Source organism: Eumetopias jubatus, unplaced genomic scaffold (genome assembly GCF_037043125.1).
Source record: "Eumetopias jubatus isolate StellerSeaLion01/CBP00866 unplaced genomic scaffold, mEumJub1_p1.0 scaffold_15, whole genome shotgun sequence".
In the NCBI taxonomy this organism is placed as follows: Eukaryota; Metazoa; Chordata; class Mammalia; order Carnivora; family Otariidae; genus Eumetopias; species Eumetopias jubatus.
Window position 1 is genome coordinate 11,381,843 of NW_028274821.1, and position 12,967 is coordinate 11,394,809.

At 46.8% G+C, this 12,967-nt stretch overlaps 2 protein-coding genes and 1 long non-coding RNA gene across 8 annotated transcripts in view; 2 read left to right on the plus strand and 1 right to left on the minus strand.

Annotated features, from left to right (window-relative positions):
* Positions 1-1,804: 1,804 nt before the first annotated feature.
* On the minus strand, positions 1,805-5,112 carry LOC114219785 (uncharacterized). The gene is made up of 2 exons (XR_003611460.2): positions 4,659-5,112; positions 1,805-2,743 (listed from the first exon to the last, which is right to left on the minus strand). It is a non-coding gene; the product is annotated as an uncharacterized LOC114219785 (long non-coding RNA).
* Positions 5,113-5,653: 541 nt separating this feature from the next.
* The window catches only part of PIP5K1B (phosphatidylinositol-4-phosphate 5-kinase type 1 beta), a 293,743-nt gene continuing 286,429 nt past the window's right edge, over positions 5,654-12,967 (plus strand). For 2 of the 5 annotated variants that reach the window (XM_028117386.2, XM_028117382.2), the window contains exon 1: positions 5,654-5,748. The gene's annotated coding sequence lies outside the window, so the exon portion shown is untranslated. Of the gene's footprint in view, positions 5,749-8,666; positions 8,731-12,967 lie in introns of those variants that run through there. The other 3 variants (XM_028117384.2, XM_028117385.2, XM_028117383.2) reach the window with 3 other exon arrangements.
* PABIR1 (PP2A Aalpha (PPP2R1A) and B55A (PPP2R2A) interacting phosphatase regulator 1) overlaps positions 5,726-12,967 on the plus strand; it is a 77,921-nt gene continuing 70,679 nt past the window's right edge. The window contains exons 1-2 of one of the 2 annotated variants that reach the window (XM_028117388.2): positions 5,726-5,748; positions 8,667-8,730. The gene's annotated coding sequence lies outside the window, so the exon portion shown is untranslated. Of the gene's footprint in view, positions 5,749-8,208; positions 8,233-8,666; positions 8,731-12,967 lie in introns of those variants that run through there. The other variant, XM_088019035.1, reaches the window with a different exon arrangement.

A 12,967-nucleotide genomic window follows, 5' to 3' on the forward strand; every position in this document is an offset into this window, starting at 1 on the left:
AACAGTCAACAAAACCAAAAGACAACCAACAGAATGGGAGAAGATATTTGCAAATGGCATACCAGATAAAGGGCTAGTATCCAAAATCTATAAAGAACTTGTCAAACTCAACACCCAGAGAACAAAGAACCCAATCAAGAAATGGGCAGAAGACATGAACAGACATTTTTCCAAAGAAGACATCCAAATGGCCAACAGACACATAAAAAAGTGCTCAACATCGCCCGGCATCAGAGAAATCCAAATCAAAACCTCAATGAGATACCACCTCACACCAGTCAGAATGGCTAGAATTAACAGGTCAGGAAACGACCGATGCTGGCGGGGATGTGGAGAAAGGGGAACCCTCCTACACTGTTGGTGGGAATGCAAGCTGGTGCAACCCCTCTGGAAAACAGTATGGAGGTTCCTCAGAAAGTTGAAAATAGAGCTACCCTATGACCCAGCAATTGCACAACTGGGTATTTACCCCAAAGATACAAATGTAGGGATCCAAAGGGGCATGTGCACCCCAATGTTTATAGCAGCAATGTCCACTAAAGCCAAACTGTGGAAAAAGCCTAGATGTCCATCAGCAGATGAATGGATAAAGAAGATGTGATATATATATATATATAGAGAGAGAGAGAGAGAGAGAGAGAGAATGGAATATTATGCAGCCATCAAAAATGAAATCTTGCCATTTGCAACAACATGGATGGAACTAGAGAGTATTATGCTAAGCAAAATAAGTCAATCAGAGAAAGACAAGTATCATATGATCTCACTGATATGAGGAATTTGAGAAACAGGACAGAGGATCATAGGGGAAGGGAGGGAAAAATGAAACAAGACGAAACCAGAGAGGGACACAAACCATAAGAGACTCTTAGTCTCAGGAAACAGGGTTGCTGGAGGGGAGGGGGGTGGGAGGGATGGGGTGGCTGGGTGATGGACATTGGGGAGGGTATGTGCTATGGTGAGCGCTGTGAATTGTGTAAGACTCACGAATCACAGACCTGTACCCCTGAAACAAATAATACATTATATGTTAATTTAAAAAAGTAGCATTCTAGAACTTCCAAGCTCAGTCCTCCGTCTGGGAAGGCAGCCACTGTGTCAGAAGTCTGAGCCCCCACCAGCTGAAAGGACCACATGTGGAGGCAGCTAGAAGTGCCTGATGTGTGAGGGAAGGCTTCTTGGACCTTCCAGTTCAGCCCAGCAGCCAGCAGCTAGCTGATTGCAGCCAAGGGAGTGACACTAGCCTATGCCCAGCTGACTCACAGAATCATGGCAAGAGTAAATGGTAGTTGGTGGTGGTGATTAGTTTTGGGGTGGTTTGTTATTAGGCAATGCAGGACTGAAGCAATGGCTTAAAACAGCCACCGTGCATTATTTCTCACGAATCTCTGAGTTGTGGGGGGGTGGGGGTGGTTCTGTGGATATGGCAAGCCTGGCCAGTCTCATTTGGACTTCTTGTGCCTTTGCAGTCTCCTGAGGGCTTGCTGGTCAAGAATGGCCTCAGCTGTGGTGACTTACCTCTGTAGCACAAGGTCTTTCCTTTTTTTTTTAATATTTATTTATTAATATGAGAGAGAGAGAGATAATGGGAGGAGGGGCAGAGGGAGAGAGAAAGAATCTCAAGCAGACTCCCTTCTGAGCGTGGAACCCAACTCGGGGCTCGATCTCACAACCCAGAAATCACGACATGAGCGGAAATCATTGAGTCAGATGCTTAACTGACTGAGCAACCCAGGCTTTCATCCTTCAGTGGGCTTGTGCTCCTTGGCAGAATTCCAAGAACAAAAAGCAAAAATGCACAAACTTAAAAAAAATAAATAAATTTCTTTAGCATAGTTTTAGATTCACAAAAGAATTGAGGGGAAGGTATGGAGATTTCCCATATCTTCCCTGCCCCCCACACATGCATAGCCTCCCCCTACTTATCAACACCCTCCACCAGAGTGGTACCCTTGTTACAATTGGTGAATCTACTTTGACACATCATTATCAGCCAAACACCACAGTTGACAGTAGGAATGTACGTTTTATGGTTTGGGACAGATGTTTAATGATAGCTATCTACCACTGAAGTATCACACAGAGTAGTTTCACTGCCTTAGAAATCCTCGGTGCTCTACCCATTCAAACCTCCCCACCCCCAACCCCTGGCGACCACTGATCTTTCTACTGTCTCCATAGGTTTGCCTCTCCCAGAGTGCTGTATAATTGGAATCAAACAATATGCAACCTTTACAGACTGGCTTCTTTCACTCAGCAATATGCATTTGAGTTTCCTCTAGGTCTTCTCATAGCTTGATAGCTCATTTCTTTTTCCCATCATATAACATTCCAGGGTCTGGACACCCCAGTTCATTTATCTGTTCACCTACTAAAGAACATGTTGGTTACTTCCAAGGTTTGTCCAAATTATGAATAAAGCTGCTAAAAACTGTGTACAGGTTTTTGTATGGAATTAAGTTTTCAGCTCTTTTTGGCAAATATCAAGGAACATCATTGCCAGATCATATGGAGAGAGTCATGTTTCCTTTTGTAAGAAACTGTCAATTGTCTTTCAAAATAGCTCTACTGTTTTGCATTCCCACTAGCAATGAATGAGAGTTCTTGTTGCTCCACATCCTCGCCAGTATTTGGTATTGTCAGCGTTCTGGATTTTGGAAATTCTAATAGGTATGTTGCACAAACGTTTTTCAAGCCTTCATTTACATCAAGTCTACTGACGTTCCAATGGCCAAAGGTAAGCCTAGGGTGGGAGGGGATGACAAAATTAGAGACAAAGGACTTAGATAAAGGGAAGTCATTAATTGGGGCCATTAATGCTATCAAATCTACTATAAGGAATCTACACGTCTTTCTCACAGGGGAGTGTAAATAGCATTTTTTAAGAAAATGGACTAAAATCTAGAATCAGAAGTCACATTTGAAATTAAGTAAAACGATTTCTAATTTCTATTTATTTTTCATTTTAATTTAAATTTTAGTTAACCTACAGTGCAATATTGGTTTCAGGAGCAGAATTCAGTGATTCATCACTGATATATAAGAGCTGCACTTTCTAATTTTTAAATGTTTTCAAACTTTCTGGCCAAGTCACTATTGCTAGTAATATTGATCTTGTTTTATTTCCATTAGAGGGTGACTTTCCCAAATTCCTGTTGATGTACGTGTAGAGAGAGAACCGGGAAGAAAGAACAGGTGTTATGGTATAATAACTATGTGGTCAGCCTGTTCCAGGAATTAATTCACAGTAATGAGCATCTTGAGGCTCTTGGTAGAGTTCCTGAGAATCCTGTTTGAGTTAGCTCTCTAAAACGCCAGTGGGCAGTCTGCTTTGTGATTTGTCTCTGGAAACCTAAGGCTGTTGGCCCTATGCTTTACAGAAGGGAGTCAGTCAGTCTCTTAATGGGAAAGGAGGGCTGTGCGTACACGTGTGTGCATGCCTCTGTACGTAATGTGTGTGACCCCCCAATCCACTGTGATTTAAGTTTGGTTTTACCTGTTTTCGCCTCCCCTGCATTCCCAGGAAATACTGAAAATTGGCTTTGCATTTACACTTACCACTCTGGGAAGCAGATTTGTTTTCCACTCGCTGGATTTCAGATCGGCCAGAGGGGTGAGGAGCAGGGAGGGGGAGACTATCATTCCCAGATCCCAACCAGCCTGCTATTTACAGCGGTGTGGTGCTGCCCCCTACGCAGTGATTCACTCAAGGCAGATGAAGGGTTCTTGGATCTTTTCTTTCTCTGCCACCCCCTCTATCCACCCCAAATTGAACTTTGTTAATCCCGTTTCTTTTATTGTTCAGGAACTGGGAGTCAAGGAACCTGTGTTCTGGCTCTTGGGCCACTTAATGTCTTTGGATCTTAGTTTTCTCTTCGGTAGAGGGAACAAGCTGAACTAGATGTGTGTTCCTGCTCTGAGCTTTGGAAGAATCTAGAATGCCAAGACAAAACCAGAACCAAGTCACAGGGTCCTAAACACGTGATGCCTGAAAACTCCCCAGTAATGGCCAGATACATCTAGAAGAAGTAGGTTGGAAAAACAGTCCAAGAAATAACAGATATTTGCATTACCAAGGGATTATTGCACTCTGATCGGAGCTGTTATTAAACCATAACAAACTTACCCAAGGGGGGGGGGAGGTACAAAAAGATTTCAAAACCAAAAAGAGGCGTTCATTTGCTGAGAACTTAGGGAGTATCCTTTCAATGAGAAACTCACTGTGACTCGCCAGGCCAGGGATATCTGGGGATAAGGACCATGAAGTGAAGTGCTGTTCTTCCACCCGCAGAATATATCCCCCGTTTTACATCAGTGCGTTTGTTTGTTTGTTTGTTTGTTTTTAAAACAAGGACAAGGAAGGAAACGATGAAGGTGAGAAATACCACTTGCTTCCATTCATCTGGGAGAGATCCGGTAGGTACCTTTTCAGTAAATTTGGCGATAGCTTGCAAGACAGCATTTTCCCAAGAGTCCTCAGGTCTACCCCCTACCCTCTCCTCTCCCCCAACATCACAGGAGATTACAAGGGTCCCCGCACCCATTCAGCGCCATCCAGAAGATTTAGTCCCCTCTCCCATCCCAGCCCATGCGCTCTGGACCTCTTGACGTCCCTCGGGCCTCCTCTCTCCCGTGACCCCTTCGCCAACCTACCCTACCTGTTGGGTAGGTCTGACTTCCTGGGAACTCCTGCTGTCATCAGAAGGGGGCACGCCGTCGCCTCGGAATGCTAGCTGTCCCTTCCTAGTGGAGGGGGCACCTGTGCTTAAATGCGGGCTTCGCGGCCAGCAGAGTCCAGTGGGCAGGCGACCAGGCGCTGCAGAGTTCAGTGGCCTGAGGAAGGGAGGATGATGTCCTATCCCAAACACGGCTTTCTCTAGCGGGGCTGCAAGACTTCAGAACCACCGGGACGCCCTCGGCTAACCCTGGCGTCTAGGAGAAACCGGCCGAACCTCGGGGCCCGGCCCAGCCCGGCTCTCCGCGTCCCCATGCACCGACTCCGGCGCCCAGTCCGACTGCGGCGGAGGTTCCCGCCGCCGCGGCTGGTGCTGCAAACCGGTCTGCCTTCCCTGCAGGGCGAGCGGGGATGGAGCAAGTGGGTGGAGAGAAAAGGGGAAGAGCCTGGGCGGCCGGCGGGCGGGGCCTGCAGCCTCCCCGAGCCGCGGCAGCCGGCGCGCAGACTGCTCTCTCCGCGCCTCGCTCCGACTCAGGCGCGCACGGCGCCGGGACCCGCGCCCGAGCCCGAGCCCGAGCCCGCGCCCGAGCCCGAGCCCGAGCCCGGGGGCGCCGCTGCTCCTCCGCCCCCGGCCCCCGCTCCCCGCCGAGTGCGCTGCGCGGAGGCCGCGCAGGGCAGCGGAGCGCTCCGGCTGCTGGGGCTTTTCGGCTGCCGCTCGCTGCTCCGTCTGGCCGGAGGACTGGCGGGGAAGGAAGGGGAAAGCGGCGACACACACACTCGCCGCGGCGCGCGCGCACTGCACACTCGCCGCCGCGCGCCCCCGCCGAGGCGCGTCCCGGGCGAGTTTGGCCCCGCGGCCCCGGCCCCGCACCTGCCGGCTCCGCACGCCGCGCCGCGCCCCGCCCCCGCCCCCGCCCCCGCCCCCGCCCCGCCGACCGTCGGGCCCCTTCCGCCCCTCGCCGGCACAGATCTCCCGGCGCCGGGCGGGGGGGAAGCAACTACATCCAGATAACTTGCGGACTGTGGCGCAACTGGTCTCGACAGCAGAGGCGCCCGAATGCTGCCCGGGTGAGGTAAGTTTCCTGCGCGTCCCCGGCCCCTCCTCCCTAGACCCTCCTCCAGGGCTGGGGTTCGGGGGCTCGGCGTCCTGAGGAACCCTGGCGGTCTCTACGCTCGCACTTTGTCCGCCTTGTGCTGGGGGTAGGGTGGAGGGTTGCGTGTGGCCACCGAAGTGGGACCTTCATTCCGCTGGGGCCACGGCGGCGCGCTCCCCGCGAGCACCCACCCGCTCGCTCACCACCCCGATCCCCCCCACCTTGGCCGCAGTGACCCTCGGGGACCTCTCTGGGTTCGCTGAAGCGGGAGCTCCATCCCCTTTTCAGGGCAACCAGCTGAGTTTGGCAGCAGCAGGAGAGCTCTCCCACCACCCTCCCCGGGCAATAAACAGAGGCGAACTTGTCAGGCGCCCCTGGGATCTCAAGAGGGGCTTGCGAGTCGGTGTTCTGGTCATTTCTGGCGCCGAAGCCGGATTGCACAGGTGCGGTACGGTTCCAGCCTCAATGCAGCAGCTGACTTCTGCGTTTCCCTCCGTTCTCTCCCCCAACCCCGTCAACGTGACGCTTCAACAGCTGGGGGGGGGGGGCGGTGGGAGTGTGGGGGCCAGGAGAGGGAGAATGCCAGGGTTGATTCGTCAGGCCGGAGCCAAGAGTCGCCAAAACAGAAGACAACAAACGTCTGCTTATCTCTCATCTATGCAGATGAGCCTGTTGTATTTCTTATCCCCCACTTGTCTCTGGTGCCCAGCGTGGTTGGGTAGAAACCTGTTCCAGAGAAGTTGTTTGGATAGGCTGATGAATTCTTTCATCTGATCTACTGAAATCAGGGTTCTTAACAAGGAAATGCTAGTTACTCTGATGCTTTTTGAAGGCAGAGTGTTGCAGACCCCAAGCGGCACCCCCCAATTTTGCAGGACCTTTTCAGCCTCCCAGGGGCCCTCGCTCTAAGGCCAGTGACCCTTGAGAGACTGGTTGGGCCTCACAGTGAGTCTCCTGCAAAGAAAAAAAAAAAAAGGTCTCCCCATCTGCACTACTGAGAATGGATTTCGGGAACCTCTCTTGCCCCTCTGGTGACAAGCATCCACCCAGACTTCTCTCTTCTGTGGAAAGGCTAAAGTGTTCTGCAGTTGTTGGAGAAAAGCCCGAGGGTTGGTTTCATTACTCCTCTAATGTGATGAAGTAAAATAGTGCTCATGGAAGCTTTAGTCAGAGCATTTCCAGCTGAGAGGAGGCCCTGGGAAAGAAAGCTTTCTCAGCCAAGTCCATGCCAGTGGCACGTTGAGTAAGCATCATGCATGGTCTCTGTGCATTCCTGGTACGGTAATGGGAGCTGAGACTCGGAGCACCCAGGAGAAAGCTGTGAAATCTGAGACTCACGAATAATGACATCTTAGTTGAGAAAGAAAACTGTTCAGAACTGAATGATTAAACCACATACATTTCTGTCCAAATTAAGGAGACTAGAGGGATCTCATAATAATACTTTGCACTTGAATCAGTGCCTTGTTATTTGTGAATGCTTTTCAGTGCTCTCAAGTTCTGGCCATTTCCAAGGGAGGCAGGGCAAAGATTATTAACCACATACTCAGAGGAGGAACGTGAGGCTCACAGATGGAGGGACTTACCAAGGTAATAAGCGGCTGGACTTAACAGTCACAGGCAGGTTCTCTGATATGCCCCCATCACCACCCAGTGCTGGCTCTGTACTTGCATACAGTTTCACAACGGCCAGACTGCTTCTGCATTTGTTGTGGTCTGCGCTGTCTCACTGTGAATCACTGTTCACATGTTACAGATGAGGAAACCGAGGTTGGACAGGGATGGGAGTTTTCAGTGGTATCCTGTCTAAGCTAGTGAAGGTTACAAGACTAGAACTCAGAGCTCTTGAAGCCCAGTCCATGGCTTTGCAGATGATGCCATTGTCCCGCTTCTGATGGCGAGGAGGAGACATGAAGGATACTGCAATAAACTAGGGACTGTTACGCATGCCTGCTGGTGACCCGAGTTCTAGTTCTGGCACTCTATCTGGCTGTATGACCCCGGGGCCAAATCATATCACCTCTAAGCCTCAAGTGTCCCATATATGAAACAAGGGATTCATAATGAATTATCTTTCTCTTTCTTGTTTCAGCGTTCTGTTTAGCTAATAATCTATTCCACTTGTCATTTACTCCCCCTTTCCCTTGACCCTGTTCCATTTAGTGAAGGGAAAACATTTCCAGGGCACTTCAGCTTAGCATGTATATTGTTTAGTGTTGTTATTTGACTTGGAAATATCCCAATGGGCTGATCTACTCTGAAATACATGTCAAGATTCACTTGAATATCCCAGTCAACTCATACCTTTAATTTACTTTTAGACTTGGAGTTTGTGTATAGTAAGTACTCAGTCAATCGCCATTGAATGAAGGGGGTGAATGAAATCACTCGTAAGGAAAACGCATGCTGTAAAAAAACAAAGCATCGCATCATGTAAATTCCCAACATCTGCTGACCCATCAGGTAACTTACCTACACGAGGTGTGTCTCTTGAAGCTGGCAGGTACAGGTGTCTGTTACTGCCCTCCTTCCTGAACACAGCATATAAAGAAGAGTTTGTCTTTCTCCATGCGGACAATAGACTCATGTCATCTCTGTCCTCCTTTGCTTGCCTTCCCGTCCCTTAGTTGTTAGTATTGTGTAGCTGGTGAAAGACACATTCCTAGAAATTGACTCCTGCCCTTTTATGAAAGAGTTAGTCTTGAGATGGAGAAACCAACCACTTTTTTTTTTCTTTGAGTAAATTTCAAGCACCTGCTAATACTGGCTGGTGGTTTCAGAGAGGAAACCTAATTAACAAAACCCACCTAGTTTCTGTTCCCTTTGAAGGGTCCTCTTTCCACCCCTCCTTCCCATATACACAAAAGTTGTGTTTTTTTGTTTTTTTTTTTTTTCAGAAGAAGGATGACAGAGAAGTAGAATGGTTCTTAAATATTAACAGATCCAGCCATTGGGATTGAGGTATGTCTTTGTGAAAAAGAAATTATATGTTAAATAATTCAGAGACTTGCCTGCTTTATGGATAAGACAGCTGAGGCATAGAGAGGTGAATTGACTTGCTCAGGGTCACCCAGAAGTTTAGCAGGAGGAGCTAAATTATTATCTAATAAGGGCTAATAATAAGGGCTAATGTGGAATTCTTAAGAAGGTTTATATTTGAGGTTTTGCTGGGAGTTCAATGGTGAAGGTACATTTGGGTTTTAGAAATCATAGAGGTTAATGGAAAACTTCTGTTTACTAGTACTTATTAGTGAAGCGGCATAATTTTAAAGGATTTAGTATTTATATTTTTAAATGTTCTCATCCAAGCAGATACCATTAAAGAGAAAATGTTTGTCTGTTTTCATCTACTCCCTATGATTCTCTTGACTTACTTATGTCACCAGACTTAGAATTAATACTTTGTTCCAACCAGTGCTTGGAGAAAGGGAACTATTTGAATAGAAATACAAATGTATGAAAAAAAAAAAAGAAATACAAATGTATGGTGGTTTTCCAAGCTTCTCTTCCTGGTAAATAAAGCCAGAAGCCAAAGGGGAACTGCCATACAGCTGGTAAAGTCATAAACATGTATAAAATGTCATTTGCATTTTCATTTTGCTTGTACTTCAGTGAAATGGTGAGTCAGAACATTTGATATCCTGGGGAAAAAAATACATTTTTTTGTTTTTTTTTTTTTTACTATGGCTAGAACCTTCATCAGCTACACTGTAAAATTCAAGTCCTGAATGTATTTGTTGGAGAAACGTGTTCTTTGTATCAGATCTATTAACTGGAGTTGGAGAGTCCTTTTCTTTAAGAAGCTGCCCAATTAGAACACTGCATTATGTAGCTCACCTGTTCATTTGTGGACTTTTATATGGCCATGCTAAATGACTGGCGAGTCAGAGAGGGAGGAAACCTAGCCTTCTGTTTTAATATTTTTCTTTAAGGGGCGCCTAGGTAGCTCAGTCGGTTAAGCGTCTGCGTTCGACTCAGGCCAGGCTCAGGTCATGATCGCAAGGTGCTGGGATGGAGCCCCACATGGGGTTCCCTGCTCAGCGGGGAGCCTGCTTCTCCCTCTCCCTCTGAGCCTCCCCCCAACTCGTGCTCTCTTGCATGCTCTCTTTCAAATAAATAAAATCTTCGAAAAATATATTTTTTCTTTAGAAATGAAACAACCACTAAACTTAATCTGATGAAATTTTTTGAAATACTGGGTAGCAAACAATTGACTGCCATTGATGCAGTCTTTAATTCAACCAGGTTCCTTTTGGTGTAAAAGATGAGGCCGGAGAAAACAGGCTGGATTTTGTGTATTGCCTTCTTAGTTGTATCTACTTCTGTCTAGTTGTACCAGAGATGGATAGAGGAGATGGTGATAGAGGAAAATACAGGAACCCTACTCCAATGGGGTTACTCCTAGGGAATGTGGATTTCAAATATGGATAATAGTTGGAACATGGTTCCATGTTTGCTCAGCAGGCAGCTCCTGGGCATTATTTTTAAGTCAAAACCTGTACTCGGATGGGCAGCTCCCTGAAGGATGTGTTCCTCTTGTAGAAAGTCTTCTGTGTTGTTAATGGGACTGAATAAACAACAGGGGTGCAGCAGGTTTGGGGGAGTTTACATAGTGGGTGAGCGAGTTCTTGACACTTGTTTTCTCTAAGGGTTTTAGAAAGTCACTTGTAACGTGGTGATGAACTGTAAGGCACTGAGTGGACAGTATTGCTCCCACTAAAACTGGGCCTGTGTGTTTTTCAAGTGGGGGTTCTTCAGGCAAGGGTTGGACTTACAAGCACTGGGGGGCCTAGAGAGTATGATTACCTTGAATTGGAACTAAAGTTATGGGACGGAAGACAGGGTGATAAAGAATTTATTTTGTAAGAAAAAGGGGATACTGAAGCCTCTGCATCCAGGAATGCTGAGCAAGGGGTTTGGGAGGCGGATATCGTTCTCTCTAGCCATAAAAATCTATTTCTTTGCTTGATAGACTAGCATAAGGAATCCAGTAGATTTGCCATGTTGGGTAGTGGCTTTTCAACCTTTATTATTTTTTTAAGATTTTATTTATTTATTTGATAGAGAGAGACACAGTGAGAGAGGGAACACAAGCAGGGGGAGTGGGAGAGGGAGAAGCAGGCTTCCCGCCGAGCAGGGAGCCCGATGCGGGGCTCGATTCCAGGACCCTGGGATCATGACCTGAGCCGAAGGCAGACGCTTAACGACTGAGCCACCCAGGCGCCCCGGTTTTCAACATTTAATACATACTTTCTTGTTTCTTTCCTTTTTCAACCATGCCCACCATCATGATCTCTGGATCTTTGGTCATAACAATTTTTGATCAAGAAAGGAAACAAAACAACAGCAATGTAGTAGTAAGCATATCCTAGGTGTTTTGCTAACAGTTGTCAGTGGGAAAGGTTAAGCATCGTGTTTTATTTATCTTTGTATTCTTGGAACTTAGCACTATCCCTGGCAAATGGTAGGGATTTAATAAATGTGTACGGAACAATTTATGCATTCAAACAGATATCACTCTTTAAAACTCAGGGACGTTTCATAATTATGCTAATGGTTTTATTATTTTTCGGACCATTTTAGAAATGCCAGTAGTTTCAGTACTTGGCTTGTGGTCCTTCATCTTTCATCATAAATAGGGTTCATTCACCACACCTCCAGCCTTTTTTTAACCAGCATGCCTATGAATGATCTTTTTTTTTTTTTTACCTCTTTAACAGAAATAATAATTGAATATAAAATGTGTTATTCCTTTTATTATTTATAGGCATCAGGTAAACATTTTTAAAGCACCCGGAGTGGCTTAGTGTAGTGAGTTTGGCTCAGGTACACAGACGGGAATGGACTTAAGCTGCTCTAAGTTAATCAGTTTAAGTGTCGCCTCTTCTGGGGACCATGGCCTTCTCTGATCATCTAACCTAAAGGCAATCTTCTTCATATGTTTTCTTTACTTACCACAGTGGATACTTCCACACGTTTCTTTACACACTGGATGCTTATACTTATGGGTCCTCCCAGGACGTTGTTTTCCTTTCACCTCTGCCCCAACTCACATTTAACTCTAGAAACTCCTTGAGGGCAGAAGCCATAGTTCTTTCACACTGTTTTTCAAGTGTTTAGTACAGAGTAGGCGCCCAGTGAATATTTGAATGAATGAATGAGTCCCCTCCATCCTGTCGAGATGAACGGGGCCACCACTGAGGTCACTCAAGCTGAAAGGTTCAGCTGTGAAGAAAGTTCTTCAAGGTTAGCTGCGGTAGCTTTGCGAGAATGATAGCCGAGTCCTGCAGTAGGAGGAAACAGTGCTTGCTTAGGTGGAGAGATTGTGGCATGAGGATGGGACAGGCTCTCTATTTAAATAGCTATTTCTTTTTGTTTACTCAGAAGTGAATGGTAGCGAGCCGATAAGTAGAACTTATCAAGCATGAAACAGAACATTCCCAAACTGTTAAAACAGGGCCTATAAGTTCCTAAGGCGTAAACATTTGTCATTCATAATTAAGACAGCTTGTGATCATCTACAAGGCAAACCGTAGGACACTTCAGGTAAAAACTTCCCCATCTCTGCTGATTTTTCTTTAAATGTAGGACCCATCAGTAGCCCGACCCCAGGGAGGAAGCCAGGGCAGTGGTTCTCAGGTGTGGCCCGGGAACAGCAGCAGCAGCAGCATCACCTGAGAACTTGTTAAAATTCTCAAACATACCCCAGGCCTTCTGAATCAGAGACTTTGGGGAAGGGGGGGGTACAGTAATCTGAGTGTGAGTTGGTCTCTGGATGATGCTGATGTCTCCCCACTATTAGCAGGAAGTATTGAATCTGTTGCTCAAGGTATAAGCCTCCGGAAGCACTCAGTGTTTCCAGGTGAATCCCAGGATGTGTGGAGAGGGGGCCATCTGCCTGCTTCTACAGAAATTCTAGGGAAGGAATAAAACCAGGCCTGGCTTTTCTCAGAGCCATATGGATCACAGAACAAACTCGTATGACTGGATTGGGTATCTAGGACTTTAGGTGGTCTTGATAGTTGTGGTCCTGCTAAGCGATGGGTCCTCCAGGACTGAGAGATACACCAGGGTATGTGGGTGATGCGGGTTGAGACATGTTGCTCTGTGCATCATTTATGTTTGGATGTTGCTCCAACAGGACACCAGGTAAGGGAATGATTTTATGAGCTGATGGTTGTCTAGGAAGAGGAAACAG